This window comes from Canis aureus, chromosome 4 (genome assembly GCF_053574225.1).
Source record: "Canis aureus isolate CA01 chromosome 4, VMU_Caureus_v.1.0, whole genome shotgun sequence".
Classification (NCBI taxonomy): Eukaryota; Metazoa; Chordata; class Mammalia; order Carnivora; family Canidae; genus Canis; species Canis aureus.
This window is the reverse complement of record NC_135614.1, coordinates 76,609,558-76,623,768: the sequence shown is the minus strand read 5'-3', so window position 1 is coordinate 76,623,768 and position 14,211 is coordinate 76,609,558. Positions and strand designations below refer to the sequence as shown.

General features: G+C 36.8%; 1 protein-coding gene across 21 annotated transcripts in view; it reads right to left on the bottom strand.

Moving 5' to 3' along the window:
• Window positions 1-14,211, bottom strand: part of LOC144313027 (uncharacterized) — a 196,180-nt gene that overhangs the window by 13,779 nt on the left and 168,190 nt on the right. For 15 of the 21 annotated variants that reach the window (XM_077896309.1, XM_077896308.1, XM_077896325.1 and 12 more), the window contains one exon: window positions 1,841-1,957. The exons of 4 other annotated variants lie outside the window; for them this stretch is intronic. The gene's annotated coding sequence lies outside the window, so the exon portion shown is untranslated. Of the gene's footprint in view, window positions 1-1,840; window positions 1,958-3,621; window positions 3,761-14,211 lie in introns of all 21 variants that reach the window. 2 more of the 21 variants (XM_077896315.1, XM_077896316.1) reach the window with 2 other exon arrangements.

The window sequence follows — 14,211 nt, the reverse complement described above, 5'->3', positions numbered from 1 at the left end:
CCGTCAAAATCCTTACAGTGGTCTTCAAGGCCCACTTTGACCTTTCCTACAGCTCTTGCCCTTACTCACTTCCCTCTGGCCACAGTGGCATCTTCATTCTTTGCTGAATGTCAAGAATTTTCTGCCTTTAGGCCTTTGTTTTATCTTCTTCTATCTGGAATGCTTTCCCCAACTTATCCATTTCACTAACTCCCTCAAGTCTTTGTTCAGTTCTCTTACCAGTGAGGCCTATGTGGACTACCCTCATGAAACTTCTCAACCTCTCCCCTTTACCATTTGTACCTCTGACCCTCATCTTCTGCTCTACTTTCTTATTTCCATAGTACTCATCACTTTTACACATTTGATAACATTTACTAAAACAATTGACTTATTATGTTTGTGTGTTTCTCTGCCTGCTAGAAGTAACTCCATGAGGGCAGGCTATGTGCCAGGAACACTGCCTGGTCCAGAGCAGGCACTCAATAAGTATTTGTTAAGAGATACTTAATGTTCTCTCATGTGTGTGCGCATGCATGTGCATGCGTGTGCACACACACACAGACCTCATATATACATTTTCTATGTCCTCATCTTCTCTCATGTTGTCCTTGGTCCAAACCACTTTCTCACACACTTTTTGGTCATATATCCTACAGTTACGGACTGAATGCTTGTGTTCCCTGCGAGGTTCATATGCTGAAGCCCTAATACCCTGTGTGGCCATATTTGGAGACAGGGCCTTGAAGGAAGTAATTAAGTAAATTTTTTTTGAGAGAAAGATTGGGGGAGGGGCAGAGGTAGAGGGAGAGAGACTCCCATGCAGGTTCTACGCCCAGTGCAAATCCTGATGCGGGGCTTGATCTCACAACCCTCAGATCATGACCTGAAAAGAAATCAAGAGCTTGACACTTAACCAATTGAACCACCCAGGCACTCCACTGTCTGTCAGTAATTAATAATTAATAGTAATTAATAATTAAATGAGGTCCTAAAGGTGAGACCCTGATCCCATAGGATTAGTCCTTTGTAAGAAGAGACAACAGAGAGCTCACTCTATTTCTCTATTCTTACTCATGCACTGAGGAAAGTCCTATAAACACACATTGAGAAGGCAGCCATGTAGAAGTCAGGAAGAGACTTCTCACCAGGAACTAAATTGGCCATGGCCTTGATCTTAGAATTTCAGTTTTCAGATCTGTGAGAAATAAACTCTTATTGTTAGGCTACTTAGTAGTTGGTGTTTTGTTATGGCAGTCCTAGCAGACTAATACACCTATCCATGTGTTTAGACTCACCTTAAAGCTCTCTTCCTCCATTAAGTCATTGCATATATTAATCCATAGGGACATCCATTTACTGACTTTTGATAGCATTTTGAGGTAAATGACAAATTTTAGAGTTTGAATATAGTTTGTATTGACTCATTTTGTTTTATGTATATGTATCTGGTCTTCTCACAAAAGTATAAGCTGCTTTATGAGGGCAGAGGCTGAAACAAATACAAGTCCACGGTGCCAAGTTCTTTGAGGAAAGCAACTGTGTTGTATTCACAGAGAGGATTATAGGATTATTTTATTGCCCAAGGTCACATAAATGGTCCTGAAACATAACTGGATACCATTCTCATAAATCCTAGACCAGGATTTCATTTTTGAGCAAGGGTCATTTTTGATAGATGTTGAATTCATAAATAAATGAAAGCTTTATAAAAAAATATATGTGTGACAAAATGTACTTCCTAGGGACACCAAAGCGTGTCTTCCTGACAACAAACTAAAGAATATGAGGCAGGGTGTCAGAAATGAAATCCTGGATCTTATCTCATCTCTCAATTATCTATGACATCGTATACCCTCACATTCATGCTGTGCAGGCAAGCTCATCAGTGACACCATGGGGCTGAAATAATGAGGAAGAGCAGGAAACTGGGGGAAGGAGCATGGACTACGCATTCATTGATCAAACAGGCAGGCAGCTGAAAGGAATAAGAGGATAAACACATTTAGATAATTACCCTTGTGGAAAAAAACAAGCAACAATCCTTTGGTGTGTACGATTATGGGAAAAGGAAGGCTGCTGTCCTGACTTAAATAGGAGCTTGCACAGACTTTGACTGGAGACGTTATACATATACTTTTCCATAATATACATTTCTAAAACTAAACAAACTATTACCAACTAAGATGGGGTTTTAAAAATTCCTTTTCTTAAGTTACCATAGTATGTTTGGTGGTTGGGTTCTCAAGTCAGCCCGCAAAGTTCTCTTTGACCTGAAATATTGCAATTTTGGTGTAAAAACTACACCAAACTGAAAATAATATAATTTACTGCTGATGGTTAAGTTAAAAATATTTTGTCTGAGAAAAAGGAGAAAGTGGATGCACATTTCCGTAGAAATTCTGGAGGAATTTTGAGTATCTCTCAGTCTTTGAATAGTGCTGTTGTTTACTACATTTATTTTTAGTTGTAAAGGCACAATTTTAGTTTTCTTTAATAGGTACCTGTCTAGTACTACTTTTTCACATATAGGACAAGTCAAGTAAGAATGAATGAAAAAAACAAGACAGGAATTTTTATTAGGAAGTGAAGCAAGAAGAAGCAAAGAGAAAGGGGTTAAGGGAAAGTGTGATTGAATGTTCAAAAGAGCGTGCATGATGAGAGTGGGCTGGAGTGGTGTAAAATAAAGGCGGAGGCTGAGCAAGTGGATAGTCCTGCGCAAGCTGATAGAAAGAGCAATGTTTTGGAGTCCACCGTGACTTGGACTTGCATTTTGGACATACTATAATTTTGGACGAATTACTCCTTAACATCTCTGCCTTAATTTCTTCATCTGTAAAATGGATTAAATGAAGGATTAAATGAAGGAATGTAGAGAAAACTGAGAGTAGAGGAATCCCAAAATAAGAGCATCAGTGGTGCTGCAGACCAGCAGGGTGGGAGTGTGCACAGAGGCAACAGCGGCAGTGGAGTGGCTGGTTATGGTCTGGAATGCACTGGCACAGGAAAGTGAGATGGGAGAGGGTGCATGGTAGGAGCACCAAGGGAGGAGAAGAGTGTGCGTGTTGGGACTATTCTTACATGCCCACAGTGGAGGGAATAAATGCATAATGGAATGTATTATACTGTGTTCTGTTCTGCAGTGGAGTTTAGCATAGCCTCAATTCTTCTTTTTCATTGAGAAAATAGCACAATATCTCTGTAGTCTTTATCTGCAAGCAGAATTGGGTTGCTTGTGAATGTGAAAAAGAAATTAGGGTTACAGCCCCAGGGCATCATTTCTGAGTAGCCTTGTGCAGCAGGGGAACAATAGTAGCATTGCTCTGTAAAGCACTATATCTATTTATTATCTCCCCAGGGGAATGTTAGAAGGCAACGGAGTCACAGTGAGGTTGCAGTAAACAGTAAGGACCTTTTCACTGTCTTCCCTAGGAAGGAGTGACTTCACTCTTTGTTTTCTGTCCAGCTTGGCCAATCTGCAGCCTTGCTTTCTCAGGATGTCTTCTTCATTTCTCTTTTCTTTTACCATAGGGATTCTCAGTTGGGCTTTGGTGGGGGTCGTGCGGGGAGAGGATATCAAAAATACCAGAGAAGTTTTTTTAAAATCACATGCCAGCAGCCTGTCTGGGTGGGCATTAGTACTTGGTGCCCCCTGGAGAAAAACAGTGAATCACATCCAGGCCCAACTCACAACTTGCAGTCAAATTTCTCAGTCACATGGATCTTTTCTTATACCTGGACCTGTGCAAACTTCTTTGCAGTCCTCTTCATCTCATCCTGTCTAAATTTAAAATAATCTCAGAAAGCCAGTTGCATTCAAGGAAGGATAAAGCTTATTGGTTAGCTACTTAGATTTTCTAGGAGTAATTTTAAGTTTTATTTACTTATTTGAAAGAGAGAGAGAGAGAGAGAGCACATGCATGTGAGCAGGGTAAGAGGTAGAGGGGGAGGAAAAGGGAGAGGGAAGGAATCTCAAGTAGACTCTGTGCTGAGCATGGAGTCCAATGTGGGGCTCAATCTCAGGACCCTGAGATCATGACCTGAGCCAAAACCAAGAGTTGGACACTTAAATGAATGAGCCACCCAGGCACCCCTAGAAGTAATTGTAACTAACTTGGCAACTGTTTTAAAACTTCTTTGAAAAACTTTAGATTCACTATATGACAACAGTCAATCTTCCAATTTCTCCAGAATTAAAAATTTATAGGAAAGAATGGAGAACTGACTTGAGACTTGGTGTGACCAGCACTCTTCCCCGAGAAGGGAAAAAGAGATCAAAGGATGAGGAATCTGAAGGGACCTTCCAGGCCCCAGGAAACTGCTTAGGGGTCTACAGTCATGACAATCTTCCTACACACGCTTATGGATGTCCCACAGTTCAAGGCATGGCCTAGATATATTGTTTCCAGGCAAAGGAAAACTCCACTAGGATATCGAATAGAATATTCTAAGAATCTTTTAAATCAACAGCTCTGCTACTTGACCATGAGGAATGTGCCCTCCCTGGGGATGCCTGGAGAAGTTGGAATGTGCACCAACAGTGGGGCCTTACCTCATCCTCCTCCAGTCTCTGTGGGCTCTTGTTCTGCAACATGATAGCTGGACCTCCCTGCCCTCTGTGTCTGCACTCTGGGCAAAACTGTCAAGTGGACTAGACTTGCCTTTCAGTTCATCCATTTCATCCTCAATGACACTTTATACTCTCATGCTGCCCCCTGGCTGTTCAAAACTTATGTGGGGGGATGGAATATATATTAAACTAAATAGATAGCCTATTCAGAGATGTTTTATCTCAAGCCTTTTTAATTTTTAAAAAAGATTTTATTTATTTATTCATGAGAGACACGCACACAGAGAGGCAGAGAGACACAGGCAGAGGGAGAAGCAGGCTCCATGAGGGAGCCTGATGCAGGACTCGATCCTGGGACTCCAGGATCACACCCTGGGCCAAAGGCAGGTGCTAAATCGCTGAGCCACTCAGGGATCCCTTAAATTTTTATATAGAACTAGTTACCAACATTTGAGTCAAGAAACAAAATCCTAGATTCTCAGTCTTTCACGAAAAAATTTAAGTTTTAGCTTCAATAAAGCTATCCCCTTTAGATGGAGTTTGTGCTCTTGAGTTTGCTATAGTACTCAGCTCTCCCTCTTAATTTAAATGGAGATATTTTGCTCTAGTTTTTAAAAATGTATAGGCTCATAAATATTGTGGTTTGCTACTTCATAGTGTAGGAATATGCTGTGTAAGTAACATAAGCATTTATCAGATTTGAACCCCAGCCTGCATCATGGAGGGCACATTGCTTAACTCCTGACATCTTTTTCTCATCTGTGATATGGGGATAATAATACTTCTTTCATAAGTTGTCAAGAGTATTATATAAAATATTTCTATACAGCACCTAGAATGATGCTTACTCATAGAAAACTCTCAATTAAGGGCAGCTATTTGGGGAATTCTTCTCAAAAAGTATTTCATGTGTTATACTTTTCCTAACCCTTTCATTTCTCCTTTATCTATGCTTGTTTTTTTTCAACTCCTACACATACATATTTTTGCCACTCATTCAACAAATATGGAATTATATATCAACTAGGGGCCAGTCAATGTGCTAGGTACTGGAAAAAGTAGGGTGCAAGGAGACGGGTTTTCAAAACAAGACACAGTCTTATGTCCCAAAGAATTCATGACCTATTATATAATAATGTTACATTGTGATCAATGCTACAATTGAGCTGTACATTAGGCCATGATAACATAAAGGAGGCACAACAATAAACACAGCTGTAATAATCACTTCCATTTGTAAGTAAATGGTGTGCTCACAAATAGGCTCTCCTAAAAAAGGAAAATAAAAGCTCCTTGTAGTATTTGTCAATTTCCACGGTGTAAATATTCCCACCATGGGTGATTTCAAGCTATCAGTGGTTTAACAATTGGCTATTTGTACAGAACTTTCACCATACAAAGCCTCTTCCTGTGTATCCTCTAAGCAGGCACAGTTTGGATTATTATCCATTTTAGAAAGAGAATTTGAGGCTCAGAGAATTCTGTGATTTTCCCAAGATCTTAGAGATAGTGAATATAATACCAGAGAATAAGGTTTCTGACTCAAGTCCAGAATTTTTGCTAACATAGTGTCTTGCACAATATCCCTTAAACTTTTTCAGACATTCAAGGATTAAAAAAATTGACTACTTATCACCTTGTCAGGAAGCTAAAAGGGAGTATGTTTTACTAAAATGTGGGTATAACTAAGAGGAAGAATGTGATGCAGGGAATAGGGATCCTATACAAGAAAGAGGTGAAGGTAATCCCAAGAGAATCTTAACATATTCTAATAACTTGATGTCGTATATAGGCTATAGCAGAGAGAGTCTAAGGTCATTCTAATATCCCTGATGTTTGGTGATTATGCATTTGTGTAATTCCCTTTCCTTGAGTGTGGCAGAAACTGTGATTTCTTTCTAACAAAGTCTGACAAAAGTGAGTGGATGCTACTCCTATAATTATATTACATTATATAGGACTCTGTCTTACTAGTAGACTCTCTTTAGACATCCTTGCTGCTGACCTAATGAAGTGAGTGAACATGTTGGAAAGCTCCACTTGGCAAGGACTTGTGGATAGCCTATAGGAACCAGAGGCAGCCTCCATCAGTGGAGGGCCCTTTACCTGACAGCCCAGTGAGAAGCCAAGCCCCCAGTTCCACAACCATGAGGAAATGAGTTCTGCCAACTTGAGTGAGATTAGATGCAGATTCTTCTCCAGTTATGTATACAATGGAATATTACTCAGCCATTAGAAATGACAAATACCCACCATTTGCTTCAACGTGGATGGAACTGGAGGGTATTATGCTGAGTGAAATAAGTCAATCGGAGAAGGACAAACATTATATGTTCTCATTCATTTTGGGAATATAAATAATAGTGAAAGGGAATAGAAGGGAAGGGAGAAGAAATGGGTAGGAAATGTCAGAAAGGGAGACAGAACATAAAGACTCCTAACTCTGGGAAACGAATTAGGTCTGGTGGAAGGGGAGGAGAGTGGGGGGTGGGGGTGAATGGGTGACGGACACTGAGGGGGGCACTTGACGGGATGAGCACTGGGTGTTATTCTGTATGTTGGCAAATTGAACACCAATAAAAATCAATTTATTATTAAAAAAAAAAAGTCTCCAGATGAGAATGCAGCCTGGCTGACTGACACCTTGATTACAGTCTTATGAGACGTTTGATATTATTCTCAATCTAGAAAACCCAAGATAATTAACAAACAGAATTAATAAGGGAATATAGTGAGTTTGTCAGAAATCAAGTTAAACATATAAAAAACAACATGGACCAGCAACAATCAACTAGAAAATAATAGAACAATCTCATTTAACAGCAACAACTTTAAATTGCTGAGGAATAAGTCTAAAAATAAGTTTGCAGAATCTTACGGAAAGAATTACCAAACTTTATTGAAAGACATAAAAGAAGAACTGAAATAAAAAACTAATATGTCATGTTTTTGATGATTTATAATACCTTAAAGGTATCAATCCCCTTAAAAATTTTTATGCTACTTGAAAAACTGATTCTAAAAATTATGATTTTTTTCTCTAATGCTTAGGAAAATATATTATAAAGACTTAATAAAACTATGTGATATTGTACCAAACAAGGACACCTATATTAATGGAACTATTAGGAAATTCAGAAATAATTCAAAAACATTTGTGGGATGTGGAGAAAAGGGAACCCTTGTGTACTATTGCTGGAAAGGTAAATTGGTGCAACCACTGTGATCTTAGTAATTCCACTATTGGGTATTTACCCAAGGAAAGTGAAAACATTAATTTGAAAAGATATGTGCACCCTTATGTTTATTTCAATATTATTTACAATAGCCAAGATATGGAAGCAACCTAAGTATCCATCAATAGATGAATGGATAATGAAGATATGTATACATATACATATATGTACATTCACGTAACACATTTACATACATATACAATGGAATACTACTCAGCCATAAAAAGAATGATACCTTGCCATTTATGACAACATGGATGGACCTAGAGGACATTATGTTAAGTGAAATAAGTCAGACAGAGAAAGACAAATACCACATGATTTTACTTATATGTGGAATCTAAAAAACAAAACAAACAAACAAAAATAGAAACAGACTCATAAATACAAAGAACAAACTGGTGGTTGCCAGAGGGGAGGTGGCTGTGGGGGGGGGGCATAGGTGAAACAGGTAAAAGGGATTAAGAAGTTATGGAGATGAAAAGTACAGCATAGGGAATATAGTCAATAATACTGTAATAATGTATGCTGATAGATGGTGACTACACTTATTCTGGTGACCAATGAGCAATGTATAGAACTGTCAAATCACTAGGTTGTACACGTGGAACTAATATAACATTGTATATAAACTATACTTTAAAAAATCTGTAAGAATTTATGATATAATCAACATGGCATTTCAAATTGGTAAAGAAAGGAAAAGCTAGTTATTAGCTGATTTTTGGAGACTGGGATATACATTTGGAAAAAATAAATTAGATCTCCAACTATATAATTCATAAAAATAAATTCCAGATCCATTAAAGATGTAAATACAAAAAAAAAAATCTGACATCACAAGGAGAAAATACAAGAGAATATATTTTTTCCTAGGTGTAGAAAAGATTTTCTTTTCTTTCTTTTTTTTTTTTAGAAAAGATTTTCTTAAACAAGACACAAAATAAGCTAGAAGAAAATATGATAAGAAATTCAAAAGACCACAGAAAGACTGGGAGAAAATATCCAAAACATATAGAGAATTCTTAAAACTCAACAGCAAAAAACCCAAATAACTCATTTCAGAAATGGGCAATGGGACTTGAATAGACATTCCCCCCACCCCCCAAAAAAAAAAATCCCAAAACACTTCATTCCTGCTTCCCTGTACAATAAGAAGATATCACTTAAGATAACGAGTCTTATTAACTTCATGGGGAAAGACAATACCAAGAGCTTGTATTGTCACCCTAATCACCTTACTGGCAATGTGTGGCTTTAAGAATTTTAGAGATTTTCAGCCTTAGTCTGCAAATTGGTATTTCAGATTTATCAAGACAAAAATCCCCATATGTCTGTTGAATGTATATGTGCTCAATGTGGCTTTAGATTCTGTCCTTGGGGCTTAACATTGCCAGCAGTGACAGAATGGGGGAAGTCCTGTGAATTCGGTGAGCAGCTGGCCTGGGTCATTGTGGCTTAACATTTCTCCAAAAAAGATCAATGAATGGCAAATAAACACATAGAAAGATATTCAGCATCACTAATCATTAGAGAAATGGAAATCAAACCTATAGTGATATACTATGTCACATCCATTAGTATGACTATTATCTAAAAAAACAGAAAACAACAAGTTGATGAGAATGTGGAGAAATTGGAACCTTACCTTGCACACTGCTGGTGGAAATGTAAAATGGTTGAAATTTTTGGCTGCTATGAAAAACAGTATGATGATTCCTCAAAATATTAAAAATAGAATTACATCTGATCCAGTAATTCCACTTCTGCGTATATTGGAAGTAGGGTCTCAAAGAGATACCTGTATACTCATTCAAAATATATTCACAACAGCTAAAATATAGAAGCAATCCAAATGCCAACAGTAGATGAATGGATAAGCAAAATGTGGCACATATATAAAATGGAATATTACTCAACCTTAAAAAAGAATAAAATTCTGACATGTTACAACATGTGTGAAACTTGAGGACATTATGCTAAGTGAAATAAGCCAGTCACAAAAAGTAAAAGTCAAATATTGTGTGAGGTACTTTGTGTAGTCAAAACCATAAAGACCGAAAGTATAATGGTGATTACTAGAGCTGCGATGAGGGGAAAATGGGACTTACTGTTAAATAGACAGACTTTCAGTTTTACAAGATCAAAAGAGTTGTGGGGATATAGTGTTGATAGTTGCTCAACAAAGTGAATATATTTACTACCACTAAACCACACACATAAAAGTGGTTAAAATGATAAGTTCTATGTTATGTGTTTTTTTTCCCCACAATAAAAAAAAGAAAGGAAATTCATATAGGCAAAGTCAAAAGGCAAGAGAAAAATTGGGAGAAAAAAATCTGCCACACATTTAACAGATAAAGAATTAACTTCTAGAACATATTAAAAAATGTTTATAGGTCAATAAGAAAAAAAAACAAGTAGAAAAAAATGGGCAAAGATTGTGGGCAGGAAATACAGAGAAGAGCTAAAAATGGTCAATAAACATGTAAAAAGATACTTAGCTTCACTAGAAAAGCAACAAGAAAGCTTTTTTATCAGATTGGTAACAATCTAAAAACTATATTTCATTATCATTACTTTTTTTTGCTTCATCTATTAAATGATAGTTTTTTGTTTTTTGTTTTTTGTTTGTGACTGAATTATTTTACTTACTATGCTGTCCTTGAAGCTCATTGTCCTTGAAGCTGGGTAATATTCCACTGTATTCACATTTTGTTTCTCTGTAATCTGTTGATGGACACTTGGGTTGCTTCTGCCTTTTGGCTACAGTGAACAGTGCTGCTATGAATAAGTGTGCAACTATCTCTTCAAGACCCTGCTTTCAACTCTTTTGGTTATATACCCAGAAGTAAGATGGCCAGATCATCTGGTAGTTCTATTTTTAAATTTTTGAGGAAATTCCATGCTGTTTCCATAGTAGCTGAACCATTTTACATTCTGACCAAAGATACACAGCATTCCAGTTTCTCCACATCCTAATCAAATCTTGTTATTTTCTGTTTTTTTTTTCTTGTTTTATAAAGTAATAACCATTCTATGGATGTGAGTCAATATCTCATTGTGGTTTTGTTTGCAGTTCTCTGATGATTAGTGATATTGAATAACTTTTCGATCTTATCACATGCTTAGAATGTCATCTGTATAACTAAAAATGTCTGTTCAAGTCCTTTCCCTAACCCTCCTTTCATTTTGTTGAAATACACATAATATAGAGTTTACCATTTTAAATGTATAGTTCAACAGTGAAAAGTACATTCATACTGTGTGGCACCATCACCACCTTCCATATTCAAAACCCTTTTCATTTTGAAAATCTGAAACTCTATATCCATTAAACCATAACTCTACATTCTTTCCTCCTCTACTTCTTGGAAAAAACCATTCTATTTTTTTATTCTCTAGGATTTTGACCTACTGTAAGTGCTTCATAGAAATGGAATCATATTGCCATTTTCAAACTGGTGATTTGATCTTTCGTTGTTGAGTTGTAGGAGTTAGTTATGTAGTCTGTATATTTATTCTTTATGTGGCATATGATTTGTAATTATTTTCTTCCCTTTTGTAAGTTGCTTTTTTCACTCTGCTGATTGTGTCCTTTGATGCATTAAGGTTTTTTTTAAAGTGAAAGTCCACTCTTCCATTTTATTTTATTTTTTTTTAAGATTTTATTTATTTATTCATAGACACAGAGAGAGGCAGAGACACAGGCAGAGGGAGAAGCAGGCTCCACGCAGGGCGCCCAATGTGGGACTCGATCCCGGGTGTCCAGGATCACACCCCAGGCTGCAGGAGGTGCCAAACCGCTGCGCCACCAGGGTTGCCCTGCATAATGTTTTTAAGTTGATGTAGTCCCATTTGTCTATTTTTGCTTTTGTTGCATGTGCTTTTGTTATTATATTTAAGAAATCATTGCTATGTCCAGTGTCATGAGGATCTTCCCCTACATTTTTTTATACAAATTTTATAACTTAGGTCTTATGTTTAGGTCTTTACTGCTTTGAGTTAATTTTTATATATGGTTTAAGATAGGGTTCATTTGTTGAAGAGACTGTCCTTCTGCCATCAAAAAGAATGAAATCTTGCCATTTGCAATGACATGGATGGAACTAGAGGGTGTTATGCTAAATGAAGTAAGCCATCAAAGAAAGACAAATACCATATGATTTTCCTCATATGTGGAATTTAAGAAATAAAACAGACGAGCATAGGGGAAGGGAATGAAAAATAAGATGAAAATTAAGAGGGAGGCAAACCATGAGAGATGCTGAACTCTAGGAAACAAACTGAGGGTTGCTGTAGGGGAGATTGTGGGGAGCGATAATTGGGCAATGGGCAACTTGATGTAATGAGCACTGAGTGTCATATGCAAATGATGAATCACTAAATTCTATCTCTGAAACTTAAAAAATAAAAATAAAAAGATAAGGATCCAATTTCATCCTTTTGCATATGGATTTTCAATGTTCCTAAAACCATTTGTTGAAGACATTGTCCTTTCCTCATCAAGTGCTCTTGGCACTTTGGTCCAAGATTATTTAACTATAGGAGAGAGTTTATTTCTGGGCTCTATATTCTACTCTATTGGTCTATTTTTATGCCAGTACCACACTGCTTTTATTACTGTAGTTTTGTTATGTGCTTTGAAATTAGAAATATAAGTCTTCCCACTTTGTTTTTCTTTGTCAATTTTTTTTTTTTACTATCCCAGGTCCCTTGATACTCCATATGGATTTTAGGATGAATTTTTCCATTTCTGCGCAAAGTGTCATTGGGATTTGGATAGATATTGCATTGACTCTGTGAATTGCTTTGGGTGGTATGAACATCTTAAAATTACAAAATTTTCCAATCTGTGAACACAAGATGTCTTTCTACTTATTTGTATGTTCTTTAATTTTTTTCAGCAATGTTTTATACTTTTCAGGGTATAAAAGTCTTTCACCAGCTTGATTACATTTATTTCTAAATATTTTATTCTTTTTGATGCTATCATAATGGAATTATTTTCTCGATTTCCTTTTCAGATTATTCATTGTTAGTGTATAGAAGTGAAATTATTTTTTTGTGTATTGACTTTGTATCCTGAAACTTTGCTGAATTTGCTTATCAGTTTTTTTTTATGTGTGTGTGAAATTTTTAGTTTTTTTTTCCCAGGATTATTTAGGGTTTTCTACATAACATCATATCATCTGTGAACAGAGATAATTTTACTTCTTCCCTTTATTTCTTTTTCTGCCTCATAGCTCTGAATAGGGCTTGCAACACCATGTTGAATGGAAAAATCCTTGCCTTGCTTTTTTAGAGGAAAAGTTTTAGTCTTTCACTGTTGAGTATGATATTAGCTGTGGGCTTTTCAGAAATGGCTTTTATTATGTTGAGGTACCTTCCTTCTATTCCTGGTCTGTTGAATGCTCAGTGTAAGAACTTTTGATAATTTTATGGTATCTGACACATTGTCAAAGATGAGGTGAAGTTAATTTTTGGAGAGTCTTTCTGAAAATAATTTGGTATTATTTACTGAAACTAAAAATGTGCATACCTTACATCTCAGAAATTTACTTGTTGTCATCTACCCTAGTAAATGCTAGGACAAATGTGCAAGGGAATATGTATAAAAAGTTGGGGATCCCTGGGTGGCGCAGCGGTTTAGCGCCTGCCTTTGGCCCAGGGTGCGATCCTGGAGACCCGGGATCGAATCCCACGTCGGGCTCCCGGTGCATGGAGCCTGCTTCTCCCTCTGCCTGTGTCTCTGCCTCTCTCTCTCTCTGTGTGACTATCATAAATAAATGAAAAAAAAAAAAGTTCATTGCATTATTTTCAGAATAGCAAAAATATTGGCAGCAACCTAAATGGCCATGCTTAGGGAAACAGCCAAAATTAAAGGTGAAAGCAAAAAAATAAACACAAAAAACCCCACTGTGGAGCATTTATACAAAGAAATATTTTATGGCACTTTAAAAGACCAATCTCTTTGTTACCAGTATACCTAGAATTCCAAAATATATATTTGAGTAAAAAAGCCATACTGCTTGAAGCCAGTGTATATATTGACCAAATTCACATGTAGGTAAGGTACAACTAAATCTCAGCATCAGCAGATGCAGTCCCTGTTACCAATCACTTTCCCTTGTCTAACTCTGTTGGTGTTACATGGGATAAGCAATACCATTCTTACTTGTTTATAATGAGAAAACTGAGCTCAAAAATGTTAAAAAATTTGCTTAAGTTCACACTAGTCAGAGGGATTACCCTCAGCTTTCCTGTAAAGCCTGTGCCCCTAACCATTATTGTATGTTGTTTTTATAATTTACAGAACTTTATTGTGGTCAGATGAGACAATATGTGGACAATCACTGTATGCTTATAAAAAGGACAGACACGGAGTGATGTCACTGAGATGGTGAAATTGGCTGTTCCTCACAA